Source organism: Notothenia rossii (assembly GCF_949606895.1).
Source record: "Notothenia rossii genome assembly, chromosome: 5".
Lineage (NCBI taxonomy): Eukaryota > Metazoa > Chordata > Actinopteri > Perciformes > Nototheniidae > Notothenia > Notothenia rossii.
In genome coordinates, this window is record NC_136903.1 from 86,764,964 (window position 1) to 86,780,108 (window position 15,145).

A 15,145-nucleotide genomic window follows, 5' to 3' on the forward strand; every position below is an offset into this window, starting at 1 on the left:
AGGTGTCTCGAGAGGAATTAACTCTTCAGCAGCACAAGGGTGGTGAAAATGAGGCGTGTTGAGTGCTGGCGCCAGCAACACGGTTCGCCTGTATGTGCCAGATTGTGCCACTGCAATTAGGAGCCGAACTTGTCTAATGATGCGGTAACATGAGGAATATACAGAGGCCATGAATGTGAATGGCTCGGCAGTCTGAGCGGTGAAGCCTGCGAAAAGACTTAGAGAAAATCTTGTCTTAAATGACGGCTAGCAGATCAAAGTCACAGGACTTTAGCATGGATAAAGGGCAAAGCCATGCCGGAGTTCAGGAGAGTAAAAGCAGGCTTTCAGGGAATGCAGGCTCTTAGACACAGAGACATCCATTTTCACACAGACTCTTAATCTCCATGCGCAACAGCAGCTGAGACCCAGGAGCTGTTACTTAGCCATAGTCTCATGTATAATGGATGATGAAATGTGTTGCATGACTTCAGCGATCTTTGCTCTCATGATTACTGCATGAAAAACACAGTGTGTGACCCAGCAGCAGTGTGTGTGTTTACCACGGAGAAGTGTTCCTGCTGCTTTCCTCGAGAGCTTGTGCTGGGTCAGGAAGTATCGTTAACAACTCGTAGGTTTAAGCAATGTCGGGACATTTTTTTTTAATTAGGCAAAACCCAACATGGTTTTGCTTTAGTCAGTTTTTCAGGGTCAACACCAGAACGTACAGGGTGATTTTACGCAGGTCATTAAACATCTTGAACCTACGGTACGTTTTTCATTATCTAGTTATAAAGGTGGTCTCGTTGCGATTTTTTTTCAAAGAGACCTTTCTACAAAAAAGTAACAATTCAAGCAAACAGAAAGATAATTCGTATGTTCACAGATCATACATTTTCACTATTAAAAAAGGCATTTACACATGTGATTTTTTAAATTCAGTGTAGAAATAAATGTATAGCTAATGTTAAAATGTGTTTGATCTGACATTGTAATTAAGTATTTAAATTAGACCAGAGAGCACTAGCCTTATGGATAAATAGCCCCTGCTGTTTTTTCTACTTTTCATTTTTTATTTAATAGTTTAAAATATAATGATATTGTTTGCTAAAATAATAAGCTCAGTAGAAGAGGGGAATTCAAGTATTTGGTTGCATGGAAAATGTTACATTCAGCTGTATAATTGTCATGACACCTTTGCCAAATCCCTTCGACCATTGTGCTTGCTGTCTCATTATTCTTAGAAAACCATATTTTCACAGCTTGATACATGAACCCCTTGTTTAAATGGCAGCTAGTTAGCTTGTTCTAACAAAGGATCCAGGTGGCTTGCTATTCAAATATAGAACAATCACCCCGAAGTGCACCGACGCGCTCATTCACACCCATTTATTTGAGAAAAACCCAAAAGTAATTGAAGATCTTTAATCATGAACTCACGTATCGTAGTATACCACACTAATTCCAAGGTATAGATAAAAGTTTTATAATCCTCAGAGAATTAGAGCTTCCCTTTCTCAGGCGTATGGAGACCTGGCAGTAATGGGTGTCTTGTCTCCTGGGTTGATATTCTCAGGCTGAGACTCGCTGAGAGCCAAACTAATTGAAACCACTGAGGCCCGGGGATGTGATTTTGGGGTGCATTAGAGGACGAGGGTAAAGGAGACTGTAGAGGATACTGTAGTTTGTACTTGGACTTTCAAGATGGAAGAAACCCAAACTTTTCGGAATACTGTGGTTCGGAAAATATTGGGGATCTATAGTTGTTACTGTCAATCTTTCTTAAATGTGACCCTCAATGATAGAAAAGAACATGTATGTTAGGGAATAATTTTACTGTCTCTTTTCCCATGGCATAGTTCTACGGCCTTGGGTATTGCTGCTATCTCTCTTAAAGTGGACCTATCATGCTATATTTGAATAATATAGTGTAGGACCATACCTATATAAGGCATATTTATACTTTTTATTTTTCAAAATACCAAACAGATCATGCATTTTAGCCATCCCTCATTTTGCTCAATTTAACACTGTCTTTGCATGGGCTGATTCTGTGAGAACAGCACCACCTACAGGCCTGGCATATGTACTACAGCGTCTCCAGCGCTTTCCAACGGCAATGTCCGTGGCTGTCTCCTCCTGATTGGTGGAGTTGGCTCAATAGCCGTAGCGCCACTTCTGTGACATCATAGAAGTGTTCAAATCTGGATCAGTCTGTATCAGATCCGTTGCAGCCCCTTTTTAAGAGATTTGGGTATGGAGGAAAATAGAGAGGGTTGTGTTTTCTGACACTTGGTGAGTTCCCTGGAACACCGGGGACTAGGGATGTCCCGATCACCTTTTTTGCTCCCGATCCGATTCCGATCATTTGATGTTGACAATTTGCCGATACCGATTTTTCCCGATCCGATCTTTATGCAATGCATTAAGAGAAAAAAAAAGAAAAAAAGCATTCAAGTTGTCCCTTAAGGTTATTTTTTTATTTAAATTGGATATTCTATCCAACATGGATATAGCTTCTTTTTTCACAGCAGCATTGGATCAGTTCAGTTGTGCAGCATTGGATCAAAACAAAATAAAGCTTATCAGTACTCGTTAGCTTACTGCTACAATTAGACACTGCGCCCTGCCCACTCTGTTGCCAGATTTGAGAGAAATAAGCAACCAGGCCTATGAAAACAAGCCCCAAAGAAGCAACACATACATGATGTTGTGTCATTTGAAACCAAAACTAAGGCCTCAGGATGACTTTAAGACTTGAACATGGTCATTTTTGTTTTGTAACATTGAATACAACATTTAAAAAAAAGTATTTATAAAAAAAAAAAGTAAAAAAAAAAAAATCCCGATCCCTGATTTTTTCCCTCCCGATTCCGATCTTTTGAAAATCACGTGATCGGCTCCGATCCCCGATCACGTGATCGGATCGGGATATCTCCTGCGGGGGACACGTATTCATGTATAAAAGACGTATAAAAGTGCATTTTGCATGATAGGTCACCTTTAAGAAGGGGCAGCTGGGCGCATTGCTGTTGCCAGTCTATGACCGAGCACAAGCCGCCATGAGGTTTATTGTTCAGAGGCCCGTCTTTTCTCTGGAACGTAGGTTCCCTGGCGCACATTCTTTTCTCTGGACGACAGCTCTATTTAAATTCAGGGTCCATATTTGTTTAGTCTCGCTGATGAAGAATGTTGATTATTACACTCCGAACTAGCTAAAACCTCGAGCTACAGAAGAGTTCTTCAGAATTGATTGTGGCATCTCAACCGTGTGGTCCGATCGTGACCCGTGACATGTCGTGTGAATTCTCCGACCGAAGCTCCAAATAAACCGTCAGTGTTTGACATCAAAGCTCCAGCTCTCCATCGTGTCTCTCTTTGAGTCCTGACTCCAATTGCTTAGGAAGTTTCCCCCACATTGTAGCTTGTTTCCCCGCTGTGGGATGAATAAAGGATTTCTGTTTTCTAAAGGTTGGTCTCATGGACATGGGTTATGACAAATGAAATACTATGACATTGCTGCAAACAAGTGCAGAAGAAAGTTTGAAAGCTAAAACCAAAAGCGAGGGCACTAAAATTGTTGCAACAAAAGTACAATCACATACATCTTATCTGCATTCGAAATTATGTTTTGAGGATAACACATCTTCTTTGGTGCCAAAGCAATGTCCATTTATAATTCCCCCGCAACAGAATTGACAATTTGGTTTGGTTGTATGGCTTTATATATTTTAGAAATCCAAGCAGTATGATGTCTACCTGAGGATTTAGATGATAAAGAAAGGAATGCTTAAGAGCGCTACCTGGAGATCTAGAAGTGGCTACAACTGTGACCTGTCAATCAAGATAGAGACGTTGAATGCTTCTCCCTCCTGATATCGACCTTTAATCCAGATACGGTAACTTCTGGCTGCCCACAAAAAACAAGATGGTGACAAACGTCAAATTGGGGACTTACATTTTGTATTCCCGCAACAAATTGGCAATGTCTAAGTGGCCAAATGTCCGATTCATACAAACAGGTAGAGGCATTGGGAGAAGAAAAAGCTATTTGAATGAGATCATACTTTTTTGTTCAAATTGTTCGGTCCCATGTGACTGGAAGTTCAGACAAAATAACAGAACACAAGAACCTGAATCACTATTTCAGGGAGCATGTCATGTAAATAATATCCCTCGCCTTTGCAGAGACAACAAGTCAATAGTTCTCTGAGCTTTGACATTTCTATGGCTCTGGCTTGAGTTAATGCTCAGCTGAGATTATGAAGTGGAGCCTTTTTTAATCCTCTTGTGAAAGTGTAATGTGTGCAGACATTGTTTTGCTCTCCAGGAGGTGATTTTTGCAGTGCATGACCCCAGCAGTGTAAATCCCAAACTGTTTACATTCTGAAATTGAAATGTCTCAGCTTTCAAAACAGGTGCTGTGTTGCCCTCTATGACTTCTTCCAAACCCACTTTGCTTACAGACCACTGTTGTCAGATTTTCAATATATGTATTTCTTTCAAACCCATTTTGCCCCAAAAGATGTGAGATCTGACATTTTAGTGACAGCAATTGAATGACTGGAACACAAGACACTTTTGAAACCTGTGGGTAGACTTTTCTTTTTGGTGGCCACTGTATAACTGAATATTATAACACTGGTATGTATTCATCGTTTTACTGTTGTGTGAACAGCTCTGCAATGAAAACTTTTTGATGAGCTTTGACAGCGGGACATCACTTGGCAAACAAGCCTTCCAGCATTAATCTAAATTAATCTGAGGGTTTTCATGAATTGGAAATGATGAAGAAGTAACAGAGACAATTGCTCCCCTGCGAGGTTGGCTCCACGATTCAGCACCACAGTAATGAAAACAGATAATAATGTACTCCATCACTTAATTTCATTACCTCATTTCCCACAGAGATCGCTATCAGTCTAAACTTCTCATCATGGATCAGGGGAAGTTTGCTAACCAAGATTTTCTGGCCACACATCATAATACATACATTTCAAGAGGACGGGGTGCACTTTAAAGATTGTACTCATCACGTCCAGTTGCCATTCAGCCTGTAACAACACTTTCCAATGTAATAATAATACATTTTATTTCTATAGCACTTTTCTTGAACCCAAAGACACTTTACATTTGGGAGGGAGGGTGGACAAACAACACCAAAAAGAAACAAAACAAAAAAGCTGTCAGGAGGAAGTTGGTTGAGAGGGGGGGGCTTATGGATACAGAGTTGAAGAGGTGGGTTTTGAGGCGGGGCTGGAACAGGGTGAGGGACTCAGACGTAGGAGTGTTTTTTGAAATATAACTGTCCACTGACTGTCCACTCTTGCTCTGCATTCAGTCTGAAAGCCAGCCAGTGTTATGTAAATGGACTGTACTTATATAGCGCTTTATCCAGTCTTTAAGACCCCTCAAAGCACATACTACATGTCGTTCCCCCAATCACACCCATTCATACAGAGCAGTGTACCTTACTCTAGGAACTAACACTCACACAACGTTGGCCATGCCATCGGGAGCAACTCAGGGTTAAGTATCTTGCCCAAGGATACATCGACATGTTGACTGCATGGGGTGGGATCGAACCCACAACCTTCTGGTTGAAAGACGACCGCACTCCCTCGCAGCCACAGTCACCCTGTGTGCCCTTATGTTTTTCACTTTGTACATAAAGAAACATTTTAATACATTTGATTTTTATAGCACACTTTTAAAAAAAACGTCATCTCAAGGTGCTTCACAAAGCTATAAGGAGAAAATAATAAAAAAAATAAAAGAAAATGATATCTAAAGGAGCATATTGAATGGAATATGGTAATATAAAAAATAAAAGGTTAAGAGCATAAAAGGTTTAAAATAAAAATAAATAAGTAACAGTCAGTAAAATGTGGTGCGGAACAGGTGGGTCTTAAGGTCTTATTTTATTCTAATTCCTATGTTTTTATTATATATTTTTTTATTGTGTTTTTAGCACTTCTTAACACGTGGCTTGTGTGGTCATTTACTATGTCATGATTCCTATGATGTTTTAATGTTTTGTCAAGTACTTTGTGACTTTGTCTGTGAAAAGCGCTTCATAAATACATTTTACTTACTTACTTAGGGCGACTGTGGCTGTGAGGGAGTGCGGTCGTCTTTCAACCAGAAGGTTGTGGGTTCGATCCCAGCCCATGCAGTCAATATGTCGATGTATCCTTGGGCAAGATACTTAACCCTGAGTTGCTCCCGATGGCATGGCCAACAGTGTGTGAATGTTAGGTCCTATAGAGTAAGGTACACTGCTCTGTATGAATGGGTGTGAATGACATGTAGTATGTAAAGCGCTTTGAGGGGTCTTAAAGACTGGATAAAGCGCTATATAAGTACAGTCCATTTACCATTTACTTATATCGCTAGCAGCTAGTTAGCTTAGCTTAGCATTAGGACTGGTAACAGCTGACCTGGCTTCATACAAAGGTATCAAATTCTGCCTTCCAGCACAAGCTAAATAATTATAACATAACCTTGTATGGAGTATCTGTAGGCACGAAGCTCCATCGTGTGTGTGTGTGTGTGTGTGTGTGTGTGTGTGTGTGTGTGAAGAGAGGAGGTTAAGAAGAAGGACTCCTATCAATTGATGTTCACCGACCCTTAAATCCATTGGTCTTTGTTGTTTTAAGAGGCTTTTAAGGCCTCCTTCTCCTTACAAATTAAATTTAGACGTGAGCATTTTGCACAGGTTTCAAGCTGTTGATTTTCCTTTTGACAATCTCTCTCTTTCCCTTAACAAGTTAATAGACGAGCGGCCATTTGATCCACACACAGCTGCAGAAACATGAAATGCACATCAAACAGCCATTGTTAAAGACTCCACAACATCACACATAATCTATACGGTCGCTCAAAGCTGGTGTGTGTACAGATCCTTCCTGAAAGCTCTCACTGAGACTGACATTTAAAACCTCCTGAGAACTGACAGCACACTTCTCTCTTCATCATGGCGTCTTCCAAGGAGCTGCTTTACAGAACCTCTAAAGAGATTCAACCGTGGAAGCAACAAAATGGCATGAATTTTTTATGTAGTTATGTTTTATTCTTATTCATTATTAGGATCCCCATTAGCACTAGCATGAGCATTGACTGTTCTTCCTGGGGTCCTCAAACACACAACACATACATACAAATAAACTAAATCAAAACAAAACAGCTCATCATGCAATTTACAGTGCTATATGAAATGAAAACTAAAATGGTCATCCAATTTTAGCCATCATAAGGCCAAACTAAAACATTTAAATAATTGTATATAACAATGCATACACACCCACAGGCACAGTTCAATTTTAGCAACCTTTTGAAATGTAATTTTCGTGAATGATATGGACCGGTAAAGAATTCCAGCTGACCTTGGCTCTGTTCATTAATGTTTTCTGTCCCATATCTGATTTAGATTTGGGTTATGCAAACCTTCCTTTATTGCATGTCGTGTTTGATAGTTATGTTGAGCATACTGCGCTTTTGTGGGGCTTCTCCATGTCCTGCGGCATTTCCTATTGAAGTTTCTTGCTGTGAGACTCCCATCCCTTGTAGACTCACTCTGTGGATGTCAGACGGTATAATAAGACAGCCATGAGTTCTCTTATAGTGATGCTCTGTCAAAGTCTTGTCAAAAAAGCCGTCGCTGTGTACACGCCACCTTTACTAAAATTAGTCATTTGCTCTATGACCTACTGGAGAAAAGACGATCAAAACCACTCTCTCTTGTCTGAAATACCACCGCTGTCTCTCACATTATTCAGGTGACTGACAGCTAGAATTGCCCAGCCTGCAAGACGTGGCGCAGGGCTGACTGAAGCCTGAGTAGCTGTGATAATACTGTATTGTTTGATATAGTGGTCCGACATCAACAATTTATGATTGAGCCTATTTTTGTTCATCAAATGTTGTGTTGTTGGTTTTCTTTGTCAGACAGCGAGATGTATTTCCGTTTCTTCAGAGCACCAAAAATGTGTTAGATAAGACATTTTCCTTCTGTTATTGTTTGAGTTCTTTAATATTAAAAGTGGGTTAATTTTGTCATACACAGTGTTAGTGATTAATTCTGTCTTTACTTTAGATTTTTAACCTTTCTGCCTGTTGACATTTACGACGAATCCTAAGTCTGTTATCTTCCGTAAGGAATGTGATAATGGAATCACGTGATGTTATCCTCAGTTTTATTATCGGTCATAGAGGGTTTTACGACTGTGCGAACGCTGGCTTTCTAAGCTCCCCAGACAGGTGATTGAATATTTCCAGATATCGGCGATATCTGCCGTGTTCCCAGTGTTTACGCACCCTCCCCCAATATGTGAATTCTCTCTGTAAACTAGTTAAAAAGGTCTATCAGAGATAGGCTGGTCAGATTAAACTCATGTACAGTAGTACTGAACATTTCACATGAACATGCCGGGCGGCGCGGTCCCGTGGGTTAGATGCGCGTTCATAATGCAGAGGGAAATAACTCTCAGAATAACGTTATTAACACATTTTTACAACTTGAGGAACAAATGTTTTTAATAAGGGCTATACAAGTGTTCATACTGGGTGGTTTATTTAGTTTAAAAAAAATTGACTGTGTGACTAGTGATGTGAATTTCTCCGGCCGATGCTTTTATTAAAGATCCGTGTTTGACATCAAAGCTCCAACTCTCCTCCTCTCTGAGTCCTAACGGCCCGTCTACACTACAGGCATCGAAAAATGCTTTCAACGCTTCGCCCATTCACTTGAATGGGGTGACGTAGAAGATTTTTAATCTTCGCCGAACTGCATTGTGGGGAGCATGGCTTTGCAAGCATCACGAGCATCTATCGAACTATCGAGCATTTATTGAACAATGTTCAACTTTTGAGGCTCGATGCTTGGCATCAGCCAATCAAATCCCGTTTATGCAAATCCCGCCAGTGCAAGCGCTAGCCAATCAAACCGCGTGCAAGCTGGGAGAGCCAGACCGCAGTTCATTTCCTCATATTCTAAACGAGATATTACGGTAGCAAATCACCCGGTTCTTTACGACCAGAACTATTTACCGGGATACAAACCGGAGGAACCAGGCATGGAGGGAGGTGGCAGAGACAGTGGGTGAAACTGGTAGGTTTTTGCCTGTTTGGAGAGTTTATATCCAGTTTACTTCGTTTTAACATTGCTATTGCTTTGTATGTCGGGGGCGGGAGATTCATGTGATTGGTTGTTGGTCGCGTTGCTTGCAAAAAATTGCCACGCTTCAGACACGCCCAGCTTCAAGATTTGTTGATGCCTGTAGTGTAGACGGGCCGTAACTCTCCATTGCTACAGAAGTTTCCCTTACACAAAGCAGTCTTTCGAAATAATAGGAACATTCTTGAATGTATTACTTCCACATTGGTAATGAGTTATTGTGTGTCCCTCTAAGTAGTTGATGTTCAGTTTCAGTAAAGTGGAGTATAATTGTATCTTGTGGTGTAATGGACTGCATTTGATTCGTGATTTCTAAAGGTCCAACCTACCCACAGTTCCTCATTCAAACATGAATGGCAGATTAATCACAGAATCATGATAGGATGAAATGTAGTTCTTAGTTTTACCGTCAGGGTGGACCCAAATGCATACAGGGCAAAGCAAGGTAAGGTAAGAAACAATTAACTATATATTGCACGACCGACATTAATCCGACAAAGACTGAGCAGAACACAATAATACAAACTGAACTAATGAGAGGGTCAAGTGCAGTAGGTCAGGTGCAGCGCTAATACTAATAAAGCCAAAACAGACCATCTAAATAGGCGGGAAAACCCACAGAGACAGGAAGGAAACCAGACTTGGCACAGAATGACAATATCTCAAAATAAAACAGAAAAAAAGCTAACTACATATGTTAGTCCTGAAAGATATTGCCATATTTTGAACAACCAAACCGTGTTGAAATCGGCAGGAAAGGTAATGACATACAGTGATAGCGAGTTTTAATGGAGAAATGTTACGATGCATGTACGTTTATTTAAGTAAAGAGCAATATTGGGATAAGGTTAGTTATCGTTTTCTTGATTGGTTCAAATGATCTTGTTCGATGTAGATTTTGGCAAGAACTGTAAAGGAAATATTTTCAAAGTCCACTAGCATGCTACTCCAAGAGAATAGCTGCGCTGCCTTTTTAAATGTATTTATTTGCATGCAAGTGATGGACATAAATGGCGTAAGGCAGTGGTTTTCAAACTGTGGGGCGCGACCCCTGGTGGGTCGCGGAGGTACTGCAGGGGGGGCGCGGGAAGATTTTTTTATTTGATTATTTTCTCCTTTTAGCTTTGTGAAGCACCTTGAGATGACGTTTTTATTAAAATGTGATATATAAATCAAATGTATTATTATTATTATTATTATTATTATTATTCAATTGTAAACAAACACTGCTCGAAAATATCTCATTGGTCAGAGAGCTGTGGGCATAATGCTGCCTTTTGCAACATCCTACTTATGTGAGATAGGCTTTTCTTGCTGCCATCAAAACGAAATACAGATCAAAGCTGAACATTGAGGATGAACTGAGAGTGAGAGTCTCAAAACAACAGCCCCGGTTTGAGAAGATCTGCAAGGGAAAGCAAGCACACACAAGTAATTGATAGGCTATGTGTGGAATAGGAATGGCAAAGTGAAGTGATCGTTTGCAACCTGCAGTACAAATAGTAATTCATTAATATATTTTTTCCTTAAAGACATTTGAATTTAAAAATCAACTACTCTGGGAAGAAGGCCTGCTAGTTTTAATTAGGCCAAATTAATTCACAGCATCTATTACAAGCACTTTTGTTCATGTGTAATCCATAATAAAATATACAATTATAGTTGTATCTTTGTATCTTATTATTATTATTAGCAAGGAAAATGTAATGTTTTTACAACAATATACAATTAATCCTACCAGTATAGATGGGAACCGGGTTGGGGGGTCCCGAAAATATTTCCAATTACCCAAGGGGGTCCCGACTGAAAAAGTTTGGGAACCACTGGCGTAAGGTAATGTCCTGTACTGACAAGGTTTGGTACGAATAACATACTGTGAATGCTCTAATAGCTATGTTTGTAAAATAGCAAAAAAAAGTGTCTCCCATTGTGTTTCGATAGCAGCAGCTATACACAACTTGTTACAAAGTGACAGCTGCATTGATTAACATATAAGTGCACCTGCTCCATCTGACATGTACTGTATGTGACAGACGAATTAAAACAACAGCGGAGATGTCTCCTTTGAAGACTGTCATTTATGCTTTACAATCACACAGTACAGCATAACATAACGGCATTTTCTTGATTTAGATTCTGGCCACTCTCTGAATGTAAATCTGGAATGATGCCAGACACACATTCTTTAAATTACGTATATTCCCAAAGCAACAGTGTTTTATGAACTTGCTGGTCTGTACAGTGGGTGTGTTAACATTGTTCATTAGAGAGCTTGTGATAAGGAAACTAAGAAACCTCTGAATGCATAATTATAATAATAGCTATCACCACATCTCTGCTGTATCAGAAACGAGAAAGAAAACTGTCAAAATGAACTTCATCTGTCTAGAGGAGGTTGGTGTTTATGCAGTTTATGCAAGCGGGGTTCATATGTCACGTATCTGCAGGCCAGAGGGCAGATTATGAGGATAATGTTGCTGTCTCTTACAGCTCCAGGTACAAACTAACTGACATGGTTTCTCGTGGGTGGTTTTTTCCTTTCAGCAGCATTTCCCTTGAGTAGAACATTTTTGTAAAGATGAATAAATGCAACAACATACTTATTAAGATTGACACCTCAGCCGAATAATATAGAGAGGCTCTCTGAAATATAACTTTAGCAACTAACACTGACTGTATTATTATTCACACTAGACTAAATTAGTGGCTTCAGTGACTTCATGCGATTTTGTACTTAAAATGTCATAATTCTCAGAAACATATGGGGCTTTTCTGGGTCACTCCATTAAATGGGTGATAGATTCCTGACCAGCAAATATATGATTTGTCCTGGAAGCAATCCATTTGAGATAAAAAGGCCTGATGCAACACATTTGGATTTTTTTGGAGGCCTGGAATTTGAAAGCATGAATTATTCATTTGCGCCCCTCTAATGAATGTGAAAAGAGTTTCCCTATCATTCATAATCTGTGCAGCTGCTGTAATGTGACTCTCTAGCTGTGGGCACTTAGTGGGGTTTCCAACCGGCCACGTGATACATGAGCACGGAGAGAAAGTAGGGAAATGAAATGTTCAGAGCATGCAGAGATAGAGAAAAACCTAGAACTTATCTCATACTATTCCAGGATCCTTTTACAAATATAACATCGAAGGCAATAAAAAAGATCGAGTTATTGAGACGTTCTGCTCAATTTTCAAAAATGAGATTGAGCTCAGATGCAGGAAATATATATGATTGTATGAAGGGAATGCAGAGCTGTAGAATAATAACCTGCTGGACACGAGGAAGGACATAGATGAATGATGACATGAGTAATGCATCGTGATAAATGTTCTGAAGTTGTGCTAAATCAATTTATATCGCCTTAAAGCATCGTAAAGCCCGCCTTCAGACACAATTATATGATATATTTTCGCTGAGACATTGAAAAAGTAATGTGAATTTTCATTGATTTATCACTTTTTATAAGGGTATCTTTGTTCTTTTTTGTCTGGACCGCCATGTTGTACTTACTCTGCCTTCTACTTGTTCAGAGCAAGCTCCTGTTTTCAATAATAAAAGGCATAACTTCTTCATACAGTATTTTTCCTACCTGTTCAAGCAGACCGCATGTCAACACATCTCGTCAAATGTGTCGGTTATGTTCATGCCTTTTGTCTGTCATTTCCTGTTTTATTTTGTATTTACCTCTTGTCTTTCATTTCAGGCCGTTTTCTTCCTTCCTTTGTGTGTTTTTCCCGCCATCCTCAGTGTCTGCCCCGCCCCTGATTGTTTCCACCTGTCCCCACTCACCTCATTTAAATAGTCCTGTCTCTCCCCTGTCCTGTGTCAGTTCGTCTTGTTTGTTTCCCTGAATGCTCGTGCCAAGCCTCTGCTCAGAAAGGATTGCTTTCTCTCATGTCAGGTTATGTTAGTTTGTTGATTTTTGTAGGCTTTAGTTTTTTCTTAAAGGTGGGGTAGGTCATTTTGGAGAAGCCAGCTTGAGTGGGCTAGAATTTGAAAATACGACCAATGAGGGCACGAGATAAGTGTGTGCACAGATGGAAGGCTGACAGGCAGGTAGGCCATCCAGTTATTTTAGCCGGGCCGGCTCAGATGATTGGTCGTGCTTTTTACAGCGCCACGGCTTCCACAGAAGATATTTTTTAATGGATTTTTGTCAAAGCACTTCAGTTAAGAGCATTCCATGGAATATAACAAAAAGTGTGTCTTGAGCCAGTTTCTCAAACTTACCCCACCTTTAAGTTCTCCTTTTGTTAAGCCTAGTTTTTTCCTCCTTGTGAGCGCTTTTAGTTTATTCCAGCACCTACTCTGTTAAGAGGGATTTCCTGATCATTGGAATTAATTAATACATTTTGTTACATTCAAGACTTTGTCTCTGGGTCGTGCATTTGGGTTCATCAGTTTGTGTCGAGGTCCTGACACTTTTGTTGGACTCAACTTTATGTTACATCTCTATGAAGTCGTGTTAAAGGGCAGTGAGATAATGATTATTTTTGTGACTCAAATTGATTGAAAGACTTTCTTCTTTTATTATGTTATTACATTTTCACTTTCAATGAGGATGGTTGATGTGTTCATTCATATGGAATAGCAACATCGGCAAAATCTGGGGATTCAAAATGTTGAATTCAAGTAATACTGTACATCGGGCTGTATTTTTATGAATGGTAGTCTAACATAGACTCCTAACTAACAGTATATAGCTTGCTCAACAAGCAGCTATATTCAGAGGTTTACCTTGAATGACCATGTTAGTGGTATTGTTTATTTTCCATAGGATATAATTAAAGCATATGTTGCCACCGTCATCCAGAAAGTTCTGTTTCATGTGTTTTCATCTCTCTGTAGTCCCTGTGACAGCCACAAAGACTAACGAAGCACGAAGGGTCCCCAACCAGAAAAAAGGGTAATTCATGTTATTGATCACTTTTTAATTATCAGCATGGAAACTCTTGAAAGTGAAATCTATCTGCCCGTATCTATTGACTATTTCAACCTTCATAATCACAACTTAAAACGTGCTTAAATTGTCTAGCAAATACATTTATATGGGAAGAAACAAGTAATAGCAACAACATCAAGCCAAGTAATAAACTCAACAATATTACGGCAGGCGCCAGAATTGGACGTTATTGGCCTATACTTGGGTAGAGTATTTGTGTTTAAGAGTTAAGACCCTTTTAACTGAGATGTCTAAACGTCAGCAAAAAACTGTTGCACTTGAGGTGTTCCAGCGCTGCCATACTTTCCTGTCCAACTGTTTCCAATGTTAACATCCACTCTAGTAACTTCGTCAATTGTCATGTGTCCAAAACATATTTTTTATTAAAACAAATAATGACTTTTATTTGTGGATAGGTCTATCTTTAAAACAGAAATACCCTAAAGGGGACTAACATGCAGTAATGCTCCTCACAACAGAATTGTAATGAGCGGTCAAAAGGCCTACCTGCTTGCGGGTTGAGGATTGGTGGACTGAAGCTAGACTAAAATGTTTTTAACGACTAAAAGAGGTTGTAAAAAATTCCAGCGGGCTAAAGAGTTGGGTGGTAATGCTTGATGGTTTTGTCACTGTGACTATGTACTTTATATATTGTCATGTGATTAATTTTGTTTCTAGGACACCAGGAAAAGCACTATATCAATGTAATTTATTATTATTTAAATGTTTGGCTTTAAAGACATTAATAGGCAATTTTTTAAGAACTAAAAAACGTTGATAAAATCAAGACAACCTAGTTTCCATATGTGACCAACTGGAATATTTCCATCTGAAACTGAAGAAGAATCTATTTCTTCAACGTCTTGTGATGTTTCCACTCCCTAACAAGTTCCCAAAGGAAGCTGTTTGTATCAAGGCTCTTCTTTCTTCATCAAGCACGGCTCTTTCATAACACCAAAGATATGCTCATTGGTGTAAACATGCCATTTTGCTTCTCACAAGGAAAAGACACCCTTTCCTCTGATGTTTACAGTGCAATCTTTTG

General features: G+C 39.5%; 1 protein-coding gene across 2 annotated transcripts in view; it reads left to right on the plus strand.

Annotated features, from left to right (window-relative positions):
• Positions 1-15,145, plus strand: part of cntn6 (contactin 6) — a 115,641-nt gene that overhangs the window by 38,138 nt on the left and 62,358 nt on the right. The window contains exon 2 of one of the 2 annotated variants that reach the window (XM_079683093.1): positions 14,007-14,064. The exons of the other annotated variant lie outside the window; for it this stretch is intronic. The gene's annotated coding sequence lies outside the window, so the exon portion shown is untranslated. The remainder of the gene's footprint in view (positions 1-14,006; positions 14,065-15,145) is intronic. 2 annotated transcript variants of the gene reach the window in all.